The sequence below is a fragment of the Mauremys mutica genome, chromosome 2 (genome assembly GCF_020497125.1).
Source record: "Mauremys mutica isolate MM-2020 ecotype Southern chromosome 2, ASM2049712v1, whole genome shotgun sequence".
In the NCBI taxonomy this organism is placed as follows: Eukaryota; Metazoa; Chordata; order Testudines; family Geoemydidae; genus Mauremys; species Mauremys mutica.
This window is the reverse complement of record NC_059073.1, coordinates 115,384,340-115,405,417: the sequence shown is the minus strand read 5'-3', so window position 1 is coordinate 115,405,417 and position 21,078 is coordinate 115,384,340. Positions and strand designations below refer to the sequence as shown.

General features: G+C 43.1%; 1 protein-coding gene across 1 annotated transcript in view; it reads left to right on the top strand.

Annotated features, from left to right (window-relative positions):
- The window catches only part of PHACTR1 (phosphatase and actin regulator 1), a 302,761-nt gene that overhangs the window by 3,382 nt on the left and 278,301 nt on the right, over positions 1-21,078 (top strand). The window lies entirely within an intron of this gene.

Below are 21,078 nucleotides of genomic sequence, written 5' to 3'. Positions count from 1 at the left end.
AGCTGATTTTGTAGCTATCTTGACAACTTAAAAACAACTTTGAGACTCTTCTCCATTGAGAACTAACAAGTGGGAATGGGCGGGCGGGCGGCGGGGGTATATTTAAAGATTCTTCCTTATCCCTAATAGATTCTGGATCCCTATCTAATCTAGTGCTGCTTTCTGGTACGAGGGAACAGTGGCCTACGGACACCACCGTAGTTAAGGAGAGAGGACAACTGACTCCCTCCCTCCCATCCTGGGATCTCCAAGGTCTGGCAAATTCTCCTCATCATGAGTCTTTGCTTTGCTCCTCCTAGCCTTCAGGCTACTACCCTCCCCTTTCTGCAATATCAGGGTCAAGAAAGACTCTTCTGCTCTTCTGAGCTCCATAAGGGCTAGGTGTACATTATTGCTATTGCATTATACTGGTGCAGCTGGCCACCACCGGAAGGCTCTGTGCATGAGAGGGAGTCAGCCAGTTGCCCCTTGATGCCTCAAAGAGGTCACAGGCCACTGCCACCAGCTGCTCAGAAAAGAGCACTAGATAGGGAGAGGACTGGTGTAGTTATGCATCAAGAAGTTATGGGGAGGCAAGGAAAGATCTCACTCCCTTTCTAGAGATTTGTGAACTTCAGCCTAACATTTGTATGCACTAACATTTGCTTACGTGACGCAATCTGAAATCAGGTAAGTTGTATAATGCTCAGTAAGCAGTCAGGTCTGTCAGGAGAAGGCAGCACAGCATTGTATTAGCACTGAGTCTGCTCCAGATGCTGAAAATATTGGCTTCACACTGAACATGCTCACCATAAACATTAGCATAGTCACAGCCCGAGCAACATTGCCTCATCTCGTTTGTGTGGTCATTCCTCCACTAGTAACTTGATACTTACCCTCACCAGCTTTGCCTGATCTTAGATTGCATTCCTAAAGTAATGCTGATATATGCTTTTAGACTTCTAGCCCCTAGCAGCTGAAACCAACACAATACAAAAACCAGCACTCCAGCATGTACTAACAGAACAAAAAACTGAATGAACAATCTGTATGTAAACTGCTTTAAATGTAATATTTTCACAGCAAATACTGTTTCCAATAATTGTGTTACTTTTTGTGGACCTTAGCTCTAAAATACCCACCTGAGAGCATTTTCTCTTCCATTCCTCCTATTTAGTCCTATTTTTCTGTAGGGAGTCTAATTGGTACAATACCTGTAGCACTCTGGCAGTGCACTTCATCTTCCCCAATACGCCCACCCTTTGTCATTTGTATGGCTAGAATTATTCCATCCTGCAGCTCATTACCAAATATGGTGTCAAATGTAAGGCTCTCTGAAGAAACAAAAATAGCACATGCAGTGGGCCCACACCGAACCCTGACAAGCAAAATACATGTTTTTTTTCTTTCCCCACGCCATCTTCAAAATGTTTCTGTAAAAATGTAAAGGCTCATTAGGATTAAAAAGACTGTGGAATTTTCTACTGCAGTAATAAAGGAGAACATTTTGATTTGAAGTCGTACAGCTTTTGTGTGAATGTAGCATGCACACAAGCTACAAGATTGCTAGTGCTGGAGATTAAAATCCTCTCTCCATAAAGTAGTAGTGCAAGCATCCTCACTCTATCCAGGTGATGTTTATGAGCGGGATCATCTCTAAGATTGAGAGGATCATTCTGTATGGGTGCTAGTTAGCTGCCAGTTGTGAGGGTGTTTCTGACCCATAGTGGGAGGGCTGAGTCTCTGGCCCACACATAGTAGGTGGATAAGTGGTTCATCTGCCAGCATGCATATGGTGTTTATAAATCATCTGTGGCCCATATTATAAATGTTAGATGAGGTAAGATAAGGACTGTCTAGAGTATAGGTGAAGGATGGGGAAGGATACAAGAGCAGAGTTAAGGCTGATTTGGAACCATCTTCTAGTGTCTAGAGGTTGCTGGTGGTGTGGGATTGTTACATTCCATAAGCATTGTTTTAATGGGCAATATGTTCCCAACACTGACTTTCTTAATCAAGTCTTTTATCTGGGAATTTCATCCTTATTTTTAAGTGGGAGCTCATAACTCAAAACTTGTTGAATGGATTTTGCGTGTTGACTTAGTAAGACCAGTGTTTCAGAAATACTGCTCGGGAGAGTTGGAAGTTGTGCTAGAAGAATTTGTAACGTCCAGAAAGCGTCCAGTGTTGTTGCTGGGGCATTACAAGGGGTTACAAGTAACTGGTTTGAGCAGAGCCATATTTCAAACATCACTGAAATTACAAGTACCACCATCATCATCTGGAGAGGCCCGTTTTAATACTTTATGTTCACCATTGTATCCTGAAGTGTGGAGACTCTAAAAGTGGGTAGGCAAAACTGACAACTCATACCACGAGCAGATTCTCCAGGCAAACATTTGTAATTTTTAATTACTATATTTGTTTTAACCATGTTCTAAAACTAAGTGAATCTTGGATCATTCTATGTAAGTTTATATATGAATAGGCCGGGTCTGTTGCAAAAGCCATAAAGTCTGACAGTCATGCCACCATATCTCCATAAACATAGTTGGAGTTCCTTGCTGGGGTCCAGTGATGTGAGCTGCCACCTCATCCCTAATAGGTTTAACATGGTAGTGCATTCAAAATTTCTAGTCTTCAGTCGTCAGCAGGGAAGAACATTTACCAGGATAGTCACAGAAACAACAGTAGTTTTATATCTTGAGCCACGAGCTATATTACTTCATTTTTCCCTTGGTGTTGAAGAATCGCCACTGGGGAGATGAAATTCACCCCCCCCCACACACACACACACTATGTCCAGCTTGGGATAAGCATGGCAAAAGAGAGTAGTTCTGGGAAGAATGGATGGATGATCTGTGAATTTTCTTATGTGTTTTAAAGCAAAAATCCCAGTGACAAAAAGCTCTAATAATGGATTTACATTTTGTAGTGTCTCCACACAAAGAATTTTTTTTTAATGTAAGCGTAGATAGGGTGGAGCTTAACTGTCACAGGATTTAAACAGAGATACTACAATTGCCATGGAATATATAAGTCCTCTCAACATTAAAGAATTTGACTTTAGCTAACATTTTTAAAATTTTTCAATGTTCCTACTAGTGACCCAATGTATGAGTTTTCCATGAGGCCTGACTATTAGCATTATTTTGACCTCTATTGACAATGTAGTTTCTGAGTTATGAAGGTGAAATTTTTGAAAAGTGAAAAGTCGCTATTTTCCTCCCTGAAGTCCTGTCATTTGAAAACTCCCTTCCCATGCTACGTCCCCGCCCCCCAACTTGCCTCACACTAACCAGGAGATATTCAACATATTGTAATAATAAAGAAGAGGAGAAGGGAGGGATTTCTAATCAGGCTTGCAATAGAAACGGGTTCAGCTTTAATGGTAGAATCACTAGCACTTTTCGTCTCTAGGTCTCAGTGCTCTTTACAAAGCATTATTCCTGTTTTACAGAGGAGAAACAGATGCAATATCTTTCCTAAGGCCACACATCGAGTCAGTGAGAACAGAGAACAGAATTGGGGCTCCTGACTCTGTCTCCGGACACTATCCATTGGACCACACTGTAGCGTCACTATAACCCAGCATTCATGGGGTGGGGGCGAGAGGAAGCTATTATCACTTTAGTTAATGGTATCAAACAGTTTCATCCACTTGAAATAAGTCAGATAACAAAAAAAGAGGGTGTCTATTTAATTAATTCATTAGCCTGGACATAATGAGGCTGGTAGATGTACATCCAGCTCAGACCAAGTTAAGATGATTTATAGCGCTTATGCAGTGTAAAGCTCTTTAAATCACCTTATTTAAAGGTAAAGTCAGACAGACCCATCGTGGCTGCCAATGACTAATCATACATTGACATGGGCAGTGCCCCTCACAGGTTATCATCATCGCATGCTGGAGTTATGAGAGGGGGAACTTGACAGGCTGACTCCATGCAAGTCCCTGGATTTTTTCAGACTGGAAACAAAGAGAACATTTCAACAAGTTCTCAGATAATTAGTGAGAATAATGAGAATTAGTGAGAATAATTTTCTAGAAGCAGATGGGGGGGGGAAAGCTCAAAAATCCTTCCATTAAAAATAATCACATGGGAATTTTTTACAGGGATGTGCTAAGATTTTAATTATAAATGTCCTTGTCTACAGCAAAGCTATTATGGCCCAGCAAAGCTTCCTGATGTACTGAGGAATCAAACCTCTGTGGCCCTCTCTGGGTCAGGCTGCCCTCCCTAAACCTACAATAGCAAAGATTAAAACAAAGAACTCCTGTGGTTCTGTAAGGGGCATAAACCAATCTTTAATTCAGGGGGGTTAGAGATAAACTTTCCCTGGCAACAGGAGATCCCATAACTCCTCATTCCTGCTCCAGCTCGCACTGTGGATCCCACAGGGCTGCTCCTCCTTCTCCCTCTATGCCCTATTTCTGGGCAATCTCATTTGTAAACACAGTTTCCGCTGTCCCCTTTGACTCATCCCTCTCTCTAGACCCACACAGCCAGGCCATGTCTGAATCTTGCTACTCCTTTCTACACAACATCTTTCTCATCTGGCCTTTCCTTTTTGCCCATGCAGGTAAAACTCTGGTTCAGACCCTCATTATCTCATCTCTGGACTGCTGACCATGACAAATGCCTTCTATCTGTTGAAAAAATGGTTGCAAAGACAATTTACCTGGCTCATTGCCTTGACCATGTCTCTCTCACACATATCCCTTTGCAACTTTGCCCTGGCTCATCCTTCTCAAACAATTTATCTTCATTTTTAAGGTCCTTCCTGGCTTAGACCCACCCTCTGATATGGTACAGAGCTATCAACTCCATCCCAGCTCTGTAAATAATGCTGCCTTTATCACCCGTTAGTCCAATTTTTCATCAAACACCTTTCTGCTTTCTTCTCTGCTGCCCTCATTCATTGGAGGAGCTCCCAGCAAGGAGCCAGAAAGCCACTACATAATCTTCCTTCAAAACTCTCCTTAAAACTCGTCTTTGCTGTGATGCCCACAAAACACTTGATAATTGTTAGGCAACTGGTGTGCAATGGCCTCTGTTAAGAACACAGTTAGTAATGATCTCACTGTTCCCATATTCTTTCCACTGTCTGTCTTTTATACCCATCTGTTGTTCATCTTCTTACTTAAGATTGTAAGCACTTTGGGCCCAGAACAGTGTTTGCTACACATGAATACAGTGACCAGCACAGTGAGATCCAAATCCTGTAGGCGCTAATGTAATACAAACAAGAAATAACAATAAGAAATGCACACTTGCAATTCCCTGTGAAGCAGCTCTTAATGACCACTCTTGGAGACAGGCTAGATGGGCCACTGATCTGATCCAATATGGCAAATGATATGTATTGTTGGCTGGACTGCCTCTCCCTTTCATTGTGCAGATGGAATAGATTATCTTCCTGTTTTTAACTCCCTGCCTCCCTATTTTTCTCTTTGTTTCTCTCTCATTCTCCCCCTCTCATTCTCCCATCCCTCTTTGCCTCCTTCTTGGATTGGGAGGAGAGGTTCTTATTTTTAAGATTGTTTGCAAAGTCTCTCTGATGTAATCTTCACTTTGACTTTCCCTTGCTTGTATCAAGCTGGCTGTCTTGCTGCTGATCCATTAGCCTGTCTCCCCAGCTCAGAGGGCCATTTTTGGATCCTAGTTGATGACCAGCCTTATCAATAATGCAGAAGCAGCAATGTCAAGTATACACTGTTCCCCACAACCAGACTATGCCTCACACCCAAACAGGGCATATAATAAAGAATAATCCTTTCATCCTTTGCTGACATGGCCTTTAAGATGTGTGTGCTAGGGTTTAAATGCTTTATATGAGAATTTTATGCTCGATCATCTGTACGATAATCTCTTCCAGATTCCTGATCTGCTGATGAATGTATTTGCTTAGGTAGTTAATCCATGCAATTTTCATTTTTAAATAACTAGAGGACTCTTTCAGTTGATCAAAAAAGCCCCCTTATCTGAAAACTTGTTTTTCAAATCGAATACAAGTACAATTTTTGGCTTTGAAGTTTTAAATGACATCCTATCCTATAAATATCAAGATTTTTTTTTCTGGCTTCCTTCTCTCCCACCAAGACCTATTTGGTGAACAAGTTCCCCTGATTTTTAACAACTTCCCAAGAAATTCTCTTTTCCTGTACCAATTCCCCAGATACTGGTAATCACCTAATTTCAGCAAAAGGGAATCATGATCAATGACCATACACAACATTCAACAACAAGATTCTGCATTGTGATCCATGTGGGAGTTCAGCTGTCTCACTCCAGTGGGGCTCTATGCAGGCTCTCTAATTTGCTTGTACAAACTAAGGCCTGGTCTACACTGGGGGGGGGTTCGAACTAAGTACTTAACCGTCCTCACGGCGCGGGATCGAAGTCCGCGGCTCCCCCGTCGACTCCGCCACCGCCGTTCGCGGTGGTGGAGTTCCGGAGTCGATGGGAGCGCGTTCGGAGTTCGATATATCGCGTCTAGATGAGATGCGATATATCGAACTCCGAGAAGTCGATCGCTACCCGCCGACCCGGGCGGGTAGTATGGACGTACCCTAAAATGCAGGTTGGGGGCCATAATGTTAGAAGGCTGGTCCTGCAGCCTTTACTCAAGGAAAACTCTTTTTTTTCCCCCTGTGGGAATTTTCTTGAGAATAGTGTCATGCACTAGATGTCAGAGTTGCTAATAAAATTTGTATTCAAGTTTTCAACACTGGAGTGATGTTTTGCTGAGCAAACTTAAGATTCAGACAAACTGTGAAATATTTGAATGATAACGCCTTTCAGTCTAAAGAATCCCAGAACAGTTAAACTGTAACTGCTTCTGTGGAGGAGGGGAGGATACTACAAGCACATGTTACAGGGCATGACAGTGGAGAAGGGGATATGTTGCCTAAGGATACTGCTGCCCTTCCTCTTACATAAAGAGCCACAGGATCCTTACTGTTCGTACAGAGTCGAGAGGATCTCAGTGTTCCAGCTCTTCTCTAAGACACACACACAGGGCCAGATTCTTTTTCTCTCACCAGTTTTGCACCAGTGTAATTCCATTAACTTCAGGGGAGCCAGTCCTCATTCACACCAGTGTAAGGGAGAAGAGAATAAGCCCCTAGTAAACTGCATGAAATGGAACAAAGGGTTGAGTTCATTCTACTTGGATATGAACTTGCGATTGCAGGTAATCAAGTTCTTCTAATCCTGAGGCTTAAATCCACTCCAGATTTTTATGAATAATTAATACTGGTATTGCAGCTTTTTATTTCAGTATAATTTTAAATGGAATATAAAATGGTATGGGCCACTGCTTCCTATTGCGGAACCAAAAAAAATCTGATAGGCACTGTTATGGTTGCTAGACCCCCCAAGTTGGCTCTCACCCCCCATAAAAATTGCATATCCTTGTTCTCAAATAACCCCCCGTGGAGAAAACTATTAGCCTTCCAGCATGAGGGCTTATCTCAGTACTGAAATCACAGCTTCAAGGCTGGCAGCCTATCAACAAATAAACCCAGGGTGCTGAGTTAAAATATAATGTACTATGACATCTCTATTTAATAAGCTCTCTTTATTTGGTTTTTATTGGAAGGAATGGAGAGGGAGACATTCTAGCTTAACTGACCAAGACATGTTTTGGATGCATTTCATTAGTGTTCTCATGCGCAGACTGACGGCTCACATAAAGTCATCCTATTCTCAGGTTGCAAGCAATATTTCCAGGAGGCTTCTCCTAACTAAAAGCTGCTTTTAAACTTAAACAAAATGAGCCTTTTAATATGCATACGCTGCATGATAGGGACGGAAAGGGTACTTACATACAAAATAATGGCATATTTTAAACAGGGAGGTGTGTGCTACGTGTTTCTCTCTCAAGTTTTTTTAATTGCTCTGAAATGCTGATGGTCATCTTCCAATAATGCAATGACAGAGGTGATGTTAAATTTCATATGGGTCCAAATGAGTACACCAGATATGAAGCCCACTGAACTTTGGGGATGTTCACAGCTAGATCAAAACGTCCTGGCTGAGGCTCGTTGATTGTTAAATTAGACCTCACATTAATTTTGAAAATACCAAGTGACTTTTAATATGAGCTTCTAATGCCAGGTATAGAGGCCTTCATTTTTACTGTCTGATCTAGCACCATGGGATGCACTGGGCAAACATTCCAGCCCTGTTTACTTTTAGGCCAGCCAGAGTAATGCAAAAAACAAAATGCTTTTTCATATTGGAGGGTTTTCTTTCACAAACTGCTGATGCTCAGAATCAACAAACAGTTCTGAAATTATAATAACTTCATAAATGATAGCATTGTACCTTGCTTGCATAAACAGGGAGCACTGCTGATGCAATTGTTCTCTGACTAAATGAAAGGATTTTGTCTTTCTTAAACTCATTAAGGGCTCAGTCCTGCTCCCATTAAATTAGTAGCAAAATTTCCATTGACTTTATGTCAAGCTGGCCCCAATCAGTTACAGTTGAAACCCAAAACTCCATGCAAAATTTGAACTGGAGCCAGGAGTATGAACCCTGGTAATCAGACCCTAGTCATTTTGATTCACCATAAACATGAAAACCAAATCTAACATTTTTTTTCATAGCCATGATCTCTTAGCTCTTCCTTTCCATCATCCCTCTCCATCTGACTCTCAAATACAGTGCATTGAATATTTTTCATATAGAGATGGGTAAATTGGTTCAGATAGGAAAAAAAAGACCCAAATGAAAGCATTCCCCAAGACTTGAACAGAATTTTCCTTGAGGGCTGTACCTATTGGGTTCTGGGAAGTGGGCGGGCGGCCCACTCCAGTAGGGGGTGGGGCAGAAGCAGATAGGGAGGCTGTGGAAACCTGCAGCTAATTAGGACAAGGCTTGTTAGGAGCCAGACAGGAGGCAGCTGCTGGGGCAGCCCAGATATAAGGAGCTGCCCAAGGAGGGGTGGTTTCTCCCTGGCAAGCAAGGGAGGAGGCCTGGCTCCCAGGGATAGCAGCTGAGATAGAGCAATGCTGGGTAGGCTCAGGGGAGCAAAGGGTGAGCTCTGGCCTGTTACCTGCTAGGCTGCAGGTCCCTGCCAGAAAGGGCCAAGAAGGTGCAAGGGCCAAGGGGGAGTGGCCCAGGGATGATAGGCAGACAAGGGGAGAGAAGGAGGGCAGAGAAGCTGCTGCTAGAGGGGCCCTGGGTTGGGACCCAGAGTAGTGGGTGGGCCTGGGTCCCTCTCTTTGCACTGCACCTGGCCATGGAAGAGCAGGGCCAATACAGACTGCAGCTTGCCCCTGAAGTGAGGGGGTTGACTCTGGGTTGTGGTTGGCCTCAGCGGTGGGTGCAAGCCAAAGGACTGCTGTGACCCCTGGAAGGGGGGTGAGAAAGAAGTAGTGGCCACTGCCGGAGGGCAGTATCCTGAAGAGGATCCCGCCAAGTGAGGGAGCAACGTGGGTCTCAAACAGCAGAATATTGCAGACAGTGGGCAAGACACCACCTGCAGAGGGCACTCTGGAGCTGGAATGAGCTAATTCCTGGACTAACCAGCAGGAGGCACCAGCGGTGGTGAGTGCAAGCCATTACAAGGGACAGTTCCCCATCCGACTCCCGCATTTTGTTTGCCTTGTTTATGGCAATGCTTTTCATTCAGCCAGTGATAGGAAATACTGGAAATCTCATGGAAGCCATTTTTGCACCCTAGGTTTGAATAATATAGCATACACATTTTTGGGGGCCCATTCCACTTGAATCTTTTGGAGTTCATGACTCCCCTGCTTGAACAGCATTCAGGTCTGAAGATTTATGTCAGTGAGTGGTTACATTCCCCTAGCCTAGCTTGAGAGACTGAAGTGCAGTAACTATGTACATTTTTTTTCTGTGACCGATGACTGATTTGGAGCATGTCAAACAAGTTAGTTATTATGAAGTGTAGTTGATATACCCTACTCGTATCATTACCCATACTTTAGATGCAATCACCTAATGATTTTTTTAGCTATAACTAGCCAAGCAGAGCCAGTGGGGTCACTCTGGACACGGGTGCAGAAGATTCCTGAGGTTTTGAGGGTTGTTTTCTTGCCAAGAAAATGAGCAGATTTTACAAACAATGTACTTTGTAAAGCTTTAACCCCTGCCCAGCCCACTTACTATATAATGAGGTCATCACCTGAAACAAATAATATACCATACATCTACTAGTCTACATACTTGTGACTTAAATAGATAGCAGCAGTAGTTCCAATATATTTTAATCTCAACCGGGTTAAATGCAATAAACCACAATTATTGCACAAAGTATAGGTGGAGCTGGGGTCATAGGGATACATGTCCCTTTGCCACTGATGGCTATGCAACCAAATCATCCCATATTTTGGTGGGCCGTGGGTGGGAAATTAAGGAAAAAATACTTCAGATAAGGAGGTGGTCCTCCATTTAAGACCTTCTAGCTATTTAGTCTATAGGTTTTTCTCCAGATACACTGGACAGAATTACAAAGGGAACTGTGCTCCCAACTTCTGTGGGTGGTAAAATAGGTTATTTTTTCTAGATGATGGATAACATTTCTCTTAAACTTTTGGATTGGGACTTAGTGGTGCTGGGAAATAACTATTACTGTTCCAAAAATACCTTCTCTGATTACTATGCTACTTGGCATCACCAAGATGAGGAAGACCATTCTCTGTTCAAAACTCCCAAGGTATGTTACAATTTTGATTGTCTGAGATATTTATCACTGTACGTTGATTACCATGTATAGGAATCCAGATTTGTGGACAGTGGGCACTTTAACAACTCCCTGCTCCCTGTGGCTTAGAGCATCTAAAATATTTTTGACTCCATGGAATTAAAATATTCTTGATCCCATGAAGTGGTTATGCATGTTGTTTACCTGATGGGATTTATTTCCTGAGTTTCGTGCAGCTCTATGTCAGTGAAAATTCCCCCCACTCTGGGGAAGACCTCCACTTGCAATCTTTGGCTGGTTTAAGGCCACTTTGTACTGCTCAAAGGAGAATCCATCCCAATGTCTCCATTCATGCTTTTTAGTTTTGGTGTATTAGGACAAATACTAATTGCATGGTTTTCAAGAAATTAAACAAAATAAGATTTTAAAGAGAGCTTTTAGCTATCAAAAATGGACAGATATCTGGAAGGATGTTCTGTGCAAAGAAAACTCCATTCAGCTCTTGCATCAACACTGACACACCTATGAAGGCTACTACAGGTCTTTTATCCAAGAAGTGTTGCTAATAGACAGTTATTCTACATGGCTGAACCGCCTCTTAAATCAACAATCTAGGATAAAGAGCAGTTCAACACTTTTTTTCATATTTTCCATCTTTCTAACCTTTGCTTATTTTATACTGTAAGATTCTGTGCTAACTCTTTACTTCATGTATTATTTCCTGTACAGTACTATAAGGATGCGCTCTGGGCAATGAAAGTATCTGTTTATAAAAGGACGAGGAGTCCAGTGGTACCTTAAAGACTAACAGATTTATTTGGGCATACGTTTTTGTGGGTAAAAAACCCACTTCTTCAGATGTATGGAGTGAAAATTACAGATGCAGGCATAAATATATATCGGCACATGAAGAGAAGGGAGTTACCGTTTCTTCATGTGAGGTTACACTTCATTCTCCCTGGACACTCAATAACTGATTTAAAAGTGGCCATTCTTCAGCAAAAAACTTCAAAAATAGACTTCAAAGAGAAACTGCAATTCATTTGCAACTATTAACACCATCAATTTGGGCTTGAATAAGGAAAATAAGCAATTTTCCCTCTCAGTATTGACACCTCCTCATCAATTATTGGGAGTGGACCACATCCATCCTGACTGAATTGGCCTTCAACTTTTGTTCTTAACTTGTAAGGTAACTCCCTTCTCTTCATGTGCCAATATATATTTATGCCTGTATCTGTAATTTTCACTCCATGCATCTGAAGAAGTGGGATTTTTACTCACAAAAGTTTATGGCCAAATAAATCTGTTAGTCTTTAAGGTACCACTGGACTCCTTGTTGTTTTTGTGGATGCAGACTAACATGGGTATCCCTCAGATACTTCCTTATAAAAGGATAATATAGTTGAATATAGTTTCTTCATTCTAGAGGGTGCAGTACCTATAGTCACCACATGCTCAGGGAGTGTAGTTTAGTGGTTAGAACAGAGCTTTGGAATCAGGACTCCTCAGTTGTAACCTGGCTGTACCAGGCACTGTGTGTCCTTGGTAAATCATTTAACCTCTGTGCCTCGTTTTCTCCATCTGTTAAATGTGTATAATAATACTTGGCCTCTCAATACCTCAAGGAGATAGGTAAGGTTTTTGTAATGTTTGTAAAGCACTTTGAGATCTTAAGGAAGAAGTATTACTGTGCTTGTGAAGCAACCCACCACAACAATTTGCATTGTTTCTGAATTACAGCTGTAGTAGGTTAAGTTGTCATATTTCACAAAAGGGATATAAAAATTCTCTTCCCCTGTTCGAATACCTGTTTAATGTGGATCAGCATTCACAGCTTTCCAGGGCTGTACATAGTAATACTGTCCATTGCATCCAACTCCAGTTTCCTTTTCTGGTAACTTGTTGACTAGTTACTTTATTCCTTGGATAGTACAGCATTTATGATGCACAGATTTAAATCAGGTTGATAAGTATTAGATTCCCCACCTCCCCCATTTTTCATCTACCAAATAACTGTCAACAGTAATTGTCCCCCAGAGCTAGACTTGGAGAAACATCACTGAGCACATGTGGCTTTTCATCCTGTACCAAGCCCTGAATTCAAGGCTAGATCAGAGACTCCTCTTCACAGGGCTCTGTAAATCCTTTATTCCATCAGAGGAAATCCCACTGTGGTAAGCCAGTGCAATATTTACTTTGTGCTGATTGCATATCAGACTACTGAGAAGAGATTGGAGAACTAAGAAATCCCCATGTTGATTATAATATTTGCCATCAATTAAATAACGGTGACTGCACATTAATGCATCTCGCCACGTGTTAACTGTTTGTATTTTATTTTTTAAACTTTACCTCCATCTTGTGGACTTCCTAAATATTGCACCATGTGTGTTTGAACCTCTCCTATCTTGGGCATTTTTATGTCTCCATTAGAAGGCCTGGTCTAAACACAGTTTGGTTCAAGTATAAGTATATCAGTTTGGAACATTTTTTTTTTTTTTAACTGAATAGTTACATGGGCACAGTTATATTGGTATAATAGTACTTTATACTGGTGTAGCTTATTTCTCTTCCTGTACAGGAATGGCTATACTAGTATAAAGCACTTTTATACTAAAACAGCTGTGCCCACACTAGGGGCGCTATGGTACAGTGAAAGCTGTACAACTTTTGTGTGCAGCTGAGCCTGCAGTGTTTAGGTTATCATTCTTGCTGCTCGTGATTACGACTGTGCAACACTTTTTATGTTACTTACATGAAACAGCCTAGATTTACTGAAAGGATCTCTGAGAATCTCTGATCTCGTGTGAAAACCTGGGCCATGTTTCAAGTAGTCCCAAGGTGGGATTCGATTAAACCCAGGCCAAGTTTTGCATGAGCATGGGCCAATTTTGGCTTTGTATCCAACTCATGGCTTCTGAATAAAATCTGTCTTTACAAAAATATGGCCACAATCCTGCAGTCAAACCTACATAAGATAACCCTTGTGTCCACTCAGAACCCCACTGGAAGTCAAAGGGGCTCCACACACTGATTCAGCTGCAGGATGGAGACCTGTAATGTTACAACATGTCATTATAAGGACTGTATTTTCAAAGGAACCTCAACCCAGGCCCATATTTGCACATGCCAAGTGGGTAGTTAGCCTCTACTACATATATTCTGAGCGTGTGATAGAATGGTCACTGTCCTTTAAGATGATTCCACTTGTTCTCCCATACAAAAATGAATATTAGATTTCTCAAAATGAGGTCCAGTCTTGCTCCCATTGAAGTCAATGTCAAAACTCCCACTGACTTCAGTAATGTAGCATCAAACCCTATGTTACAGGCAGATTGTTAGCACCATCCATTGTTAAGGTTGCCTGATAATTCCCATTACAAGACCCTGTTTTCAGTTATAAATAACTTTGCCAAAGTTTAACCATTTGCACGTACAGTTAAACCTCTGAGTTACCAACAATTCGGTAATGGAGATTGTTTGTAACTCTGAAATATTCGTAATTCTGAACAAAATGTTATGACTGTTCTTTCAAAAGTTTACAACTGAACATTGACTTAATTCAGCTTTGAAACTTTACAATGCAGAAGAAAAATGCTGCTTTCCGGTTTTTTAGTAGTTTACATTTAACACAGTACTGTACTGTGTTTGCTTTTTTTGTGTGTCTCTGCTGCTGCCTGATTGTGTGTTTCCAGTTCCAAATGAGGTGTGTGGTTGGCTGGTCAGTTTGTAACTCTATGGTTCATAACTCTGAGGTTCTACTCTAAATTTTTTGTGCTGGTGGTCTGACTCTAGGACTAATTTGTTTTTGAAAAAGTCAGCCAAAGTTGTTCAATTGTTTCCAAGAAAGAGGCTTGCTTTGTCACTTTAAAAAATCCCAGTGATCTTTTATTTGAAAAGTTCTAGCAACCCGGTGCTTTGGAGCAGGGATTTGAAATTTTGATAGGGAGTGGTCTGTGTCAGGGATGTGCCTTTTGCCATCTCTGTGAAAAATTCATCCAAGTTTGTCCAAATTATAAGACTGAAAAAAATTTCAGTTTGTTCATGTTCGGTAAAGACGTCTTTGAGTTTAGCAGCTAAAATCGCCAAAGATTCCATATTCATTGTGCATGCTCGAGCTTCTCACTACTCCTAGTGATAACGAGACTCTGCATGTGCCCTCCATGCAGTGACTGGGCATGGTCCAGCCCAGGGTCACAAGGGCAAAGCTGGACTTCACCTGTAACTGCTTCTCCTAGCTACTGGGGGTGGGCGGGGAGATGAGTACTAGAACCGAGAGTAGGGAGCCTGTCCGTGCTTTTAATGATTCCTTGGCTGGTGCCCAGGCAGTATGAAGGGGAAGCCACCCACTTTGAATGCAGAGGGGACAAAAGCTGTGGGGGAGGGAAAGGAGTAGATTGGGACAAGGGGGTCTGGTGAGACCGGAACTGGTGGTGTAAGGAAAAAAATCTGTTACTGGGAGTTGAGTTGGGACTGGAACTGGTTGGGCAAGGAGATGGGAATGGGAGCTAGGGGGATAGTCTGGGAGTGGGTAGGCAAGGAAGCTGGTTGCTGGGAAAGAGGAGACTGAGGCTGGGAACTGGTGAGGGAAATGGGTGGAGACTGGGAACCAGTTGGGGTGGGGGGATCACTGAGATTGGACAAGGAGCTGGGGATTTGGAGGAGACTGGGACTAGAAATCAATGAGGGGGGTGAGAATATGGCAGGAATGGAAGCAGATCCTTGCAGAAGGATTGGAAAGACTTTGTCTTATGGGGCCCTATTAGGCCAGACTGGTGACCTCTGGTATGAGCTTTTAGCAGGAATATAGGACCTTTATTGTTTTAAAAATACTTTCTCTGTGATGCTTTTACCTAAGAATAAATGTGCTTGCTTAGAAGTAGCTGCGTGGTAACTTGAAACTGCAGGCAATACATTGACCATAGGCCTTAGAGAAAAGGCAAAGCACAGGCACTGGCCTGTAGGTAGACTGGCTTGCTGAAGATATTGCAGTATAAGTGAGCAAGCTGTGCAGCCCTAAAACCCTGGCCAGAAGGGAGAATTGCCTCTCCACCCAAAAGAGGCAATTGCTGGGAGCCAGAAACCTTAAATGGGTCCCCTTGAGGGACAATGGAGGGGAATACAGGTGCAGTCACCCTGAAACTGTGACACCACCCTCTTACCTCCCAGGGATATTGTGAAGAATAATTAATACATACTATACTGATAAACATCAGAGAAAAGCCCATGAGGAAGTTAAGTCTATACTCAGAGCAGGGCAGATTGATTTAAATCACTAATTTTAACCATGATCTAAATCAGCAAGTAGGAAACCTTTATTTCAATTGGCAATTTTAAACTTGTTTTGCATTTGTACTTTTTAGTAGTTTTTCCTAATACTCATTTTCTGATATAACCATTAAAACATGTTGCTGTGCAACTAAATGTAGCCTTTCCACTAAATCTGATGCTTCTTTTTGCTAACCAGGATACTGTATTTAGATATATAATTGCTTAAATAAATGTAGCTTAGCATATATTTAGATTTTTATTTTTATTTTTTATCATGTTAGAAAATGTCTTATTTACTAGGTGATGACTATAAACTTGTGATAAGTTGCATTTGGATGGAAGCTGGAATTTAATTAAAATGCACAAAAACAGCATTCTAAAATAGTTTTAAATGTGAAAAATTTTTGATAAGGGAAAAGTTTATGTATACAGAACATTTCAGGAAGATTTATTTAACAAAACTAACTGGTTTATTAAACAAAAGAAATATCTTATGAAGTTAATTGAACTGATTGTGTCTGTTTACCATGCCCTTCAAGATTTTAGAATTAGTAGATCTCATCTTCTCACACTGTTTTATTCATAGATTAGACTAATTACTCCTGGGGGAATTCTGCGCATATACAGAATTTGTACCCCACCCAGATTTCTTTGCTTTCCCACAGAAAAATGACTTTGACAGGTAAGCAAAGGGAAGCCACAAGAGCACTCATGAGACCCTCTGCCCCAGTATGTTTTGGGTGCCCAGGGCAGCAAACAGAGGTAAATCACTGTGGGATATGAGGCGGTACTGAGGAAGACCTAGCTGGTGGCTCCTACCCTGCACTGGGCTCAGCTGTTAGTCCCGGCTGGGCGGGGGAGGACAGGACTTCCTCTTTCCCTGCACGGCATCTGGGTCATGTCAGACCCACCCCCAGATTTCTTCCCTGACTGTAAGAAGCTCTGCAAACTTTCCCCCCTTGTCACCTCCTGCACCCATCGCTCCTCAGCTGCAGGGGGAGGGATCACTGTACAGGGAGCTGCTCCTTTATCCATCCAACTCCTGTGCATCCAGACCCCCTCATACCCCAATCCTCCCGCTGAGCCTCACCCACTCCCCCTGCACCCAGAACTCCCCCTGATGAGTCCCACTCCCCCTGTACCTGGACCATCCAGATGAGCCACCTGGGTCCTCACCCTACTGAGCCCCAAACAGCTGCATCTGGACCCCCCCCACACCCAGTCCCCCACCCCGCTGAGCTCTATCCCTACCACAACCACACACCCCCACTAAGCCCCAACCACGTTCACCTGGACCCCCCTACAGAGTCCCATTACCATTGCACCCAGAACCATCCAACAAGCCCCTGTGAACCCAGATCCCCCATTGAGCTGCCCACACCCAGATTGCCCCACACAGAGACCTCTCAACCCACACCTGGATCCTTCCACACTTGGATCCTGCTTGCCCATACCAGGTGCATCTGGCATGGGGCAGGACCCTGAGGTGTTTCTGGGGCAGGCCTGGTCCTTGTGCTGTGAAAGGGTTGGGTGCACACTCACTGCTGAGTCCATGTCCCAGGGAGAACTGCAATTTTCAACAACTGAATAAATGGCAGTATTTTCAAAAGATCACACTGCCATGAAGTAAATGCTGAAAATACATCACATTACACAATCAGATAGTTGTATCTGGAGTGCTCCACAGGGCAGGGGCGGCTCTACCTTTTTGGCCGCCCCAAGCAGTCATGCGCGGGAGGCGCCCCGGAGCCGCGGGAGCAGCGGACCTCCCGCGGGCATGACTGCGGAGGGTCCGCTGGTCGCGCGGCTCGGCTGGACCTCCCGCAGCTGCGGAGGGTTCGCTGGTCCCGCGGCTCCGCTTGAGCTGCCGCAGTCACACCTGCGGGAGGTCCACTGGAGCCGCGGGACGAGCGCCCCCTCCGCAGTCATGCCTGCGGCAGGTCCGGTCGTCCCGGGGCTCCGGTGGACCTCCCGCAGGCATGACTGCGGCAGGTCCGCCGGCCCAACCTGCCGCCCCCCCGGGAAAGGGCCGCCCCACGCGCGTGCTTGCCGCGCTGGGGTCTGGAGCCGGCCCTGCCACAGGGCCGCCCAGAGGATTCCGGGGGCCCAGGGTCTTCGGCGGCGGGTCCCGCTTCGGCGGTAATTCGGCAGAGGGGGGTCCCCGCCGTGGGTCTTTGGGGCACTTTGGCAGCGGGTCCTGGAACGGAAGGACCCCCCCGCCGCCAACTTACCGCCGAAGCGGGGCCCCCCGCCGCCGAAGTGCAGCCCTCACTGCGGGTCTTCGGGGCACTTTGGCGGCGGGTCCCAGAACAGAAGGGCCCTCCCCCCCCCCACCGCCGAATTACCGCCGAAGACCCGGCTGCATTCCGGCGGCGGGTCCCGCTTCGGCTGTAATTCGGCGGCAGGGGGTCCTTCTATCCCGGAGAGGAAGGACCCCCCGCCAGCGAAGACCGGGAGCGAAGAAGCTCCGGGGGCCCGGGCCCCGCGAGAGTTTCCGGGGCCCCCGGAGCGAGTGAAGGACCCCGCTCCAGGGGCCCCGAAAAACTCTAGTGGGGGCCCCTGCTGGGCCCGGGGCCTGGGGTAAATTGCCCCACTTGCCCCCCCCTCTGGGCGGCCCTGGTGCTCCACACCTAGGATCTCCAGCTTAAGGTGCTGGGCACTCTCCCAGGAGGCTCTCAGAAGCTTGAGGTTCAGATGTCTACTGTCCAGATTTTTTTCAAACATAGCCGTACGCTTCTGCTAGAGTCAATTGGCATGGAATGGACTATCTGATAGCAGGAAGTTTCCAAAACTATCTTCTGGGGCTGCTGTGTTTTTGTGAATGACATGGTAGTTATGAAACTGCTTATAATGTACAAAATGTTAGTTACAAATTAAATGTAACTTCTGAACACAGAGCCTGATTTCCATGGAATTACCTAATTTTCAGCTTAAAGTGAATTTGCAGAAATGTAAAGCTACAAATAGCCATATTACTTTAGAAGATGTTTTAGAGCTAGTGTGAGTCAAATTTCCTCTAGGGTTCTGTTAAATAACAGAAAATTATGCCTCTCCATACAGTGGGATACTTTGATTGGTAATTTTGGAACTAAACACAGAAGATAAAAGCAATTTTTCCCATCAGAAAATTTGAGAATGTAGGAAGAGAAGAGATCAATTAACTTCTTGTGACTGTAATGATCCAGAAAATAAGATTTAATTAAATCAGTCTATCCCTTCCATTGGTCCTGATCTTGCACAACTCAGTTCAGTGGGAGTTTTGACACTGACTTCACTTGAGGGCAGGATGAAATTCAATATTGCAGTAGTGAATTGCAGTATAACAGAATCTTAATATTGTAAAGAACTCACTAACTTAGAGTAGTGCCAATCTAAGCAATGTAGTCAAGGTTGATAAAGCTTTCCATTATGAGTATTTTTCGCCAGAAGTTTGTAATTCAGCCATGAAAATTCCCACCTGACTCTTGTCTTGAAAATTACAGTGTAAAATCTCTGATCACACAACTTATAGCCACTTCAATTTAAATGTAAATGCTAATGTTTCAAGCTATGTGTAAGATATCGTATTGCATTTAGGTTTATCTACTTGTACTGCTCTATTTATCCATCTAGTTTCTTTCATTGGCACTCATCACAGTAGAATCTGTGTGTCTGTTCTGTATACACAGTGCTCTCCTGTACTCATTCCCCTGCTGCATTACAGAGCTCTGCTATTGGTATCTCATTTTGCCAGGAACTTCAGGCAAATCTGATCCCATTTTAGTGGTGTCACCTGTATTTCTTCAGAACACAATAATCCAGTTCAGGTTTTACCTTTACAAAATCTACACTGGAGTAAGATGGGGTTTCCTTTCTCAGTTTGAGCCACATAATGAAAGAGAGGAAAAATCTGAAGTGGCTTTCTTGACCTATGTGAATGTAGAACCTGGAAGTAGCCATTTTATTTAATTTGTGTAGCTGCATCTTGTGTGCAACAAAATGTTTAACCATGGTTTCAGAATGAAAAAAACACTCTAATATAATATATGCTCTGCCTTTAAAGTTCTTAAAACTATTTCACCATTTACAAAAAGGCTGTTCTAAAATTAGCTTTTGTGCCCACATCAAGGTTTAATTATCTTGAAACAACATTTTTGTTACTAATTACAGAATAGCACTATCCATCCATTACTGCAATTAAGCTTGCAGCGCCTATTGGAAAATGTATTGTCATAATAAGTATGGTTTTCTTTATTTGCTTATGCTGAGATGCAGAATCTATAATTATATGCAGGATCATCAATTTGAGGCTTGTTTCTATAATTATATTAATTGGAGCATGGAAGTGACTTAAAAATACTAGATTTTTAAGGCATTGTGTCTAGTGCAGAGTTGGAATATCTAGTAGATTAGAGGGATGATATTAGTTAGAGGGTTTCACAATTGTATAGTAATTAAATATAAACACAGGTCCATATATCCCTTTTTGAGTTCAATAGTAGTTTAACTCGTTTGCAAGTACTGAGAACCCAGATTTTCAAAGGCACCTTAAGATGCAGATAGGGGCCTAGTGGGATTTTCATAAGCATCCTAGCAGGTTATTGAAATAAATTAGTGTAGTAATTTCTTTATGTAGTATAAATGAGCTTTTATGTGCTAGAAGTACTTTTTATAAACAAGTTTGATACAGAAATCAATGAGGGAAACATCCAATAAAACACTTTACATATCAATGTATATTTTGACCAAAAGGTTTGCTAAGGGAAATTTTAGAGAAATAGATGAGAAATTTTCATAGATGAAGCAGGTGCAGGAGGAAACTGAAGTTTTTGAATACACCAAAAATTAATGACATCACTAATGTTCTAGTTTCACAAAAGACCATATTTGAGATGGGCCCAAATCACAACCATGGACCTGATTTTCCATTTCAAACCTGTTTTGCTAAAGAACTGATTCTTTGAACGTGGGGGAGGTTCCGATTTGGAAGCAGATTTTTGAACTTGATCATTCAGGAGTATTCGGATCTGGGTGTTTGGCTAGGCCTCTTAAGGCTACAGTACTACAATTAAAAAAAACCACGGCACCAAGTCTCTGAGCCCTGGTCAATTCGCTCAGGCTGTGGGGCGAAAAATTGCAGTGCAGACATTCAGGCTCGGGCTGGAG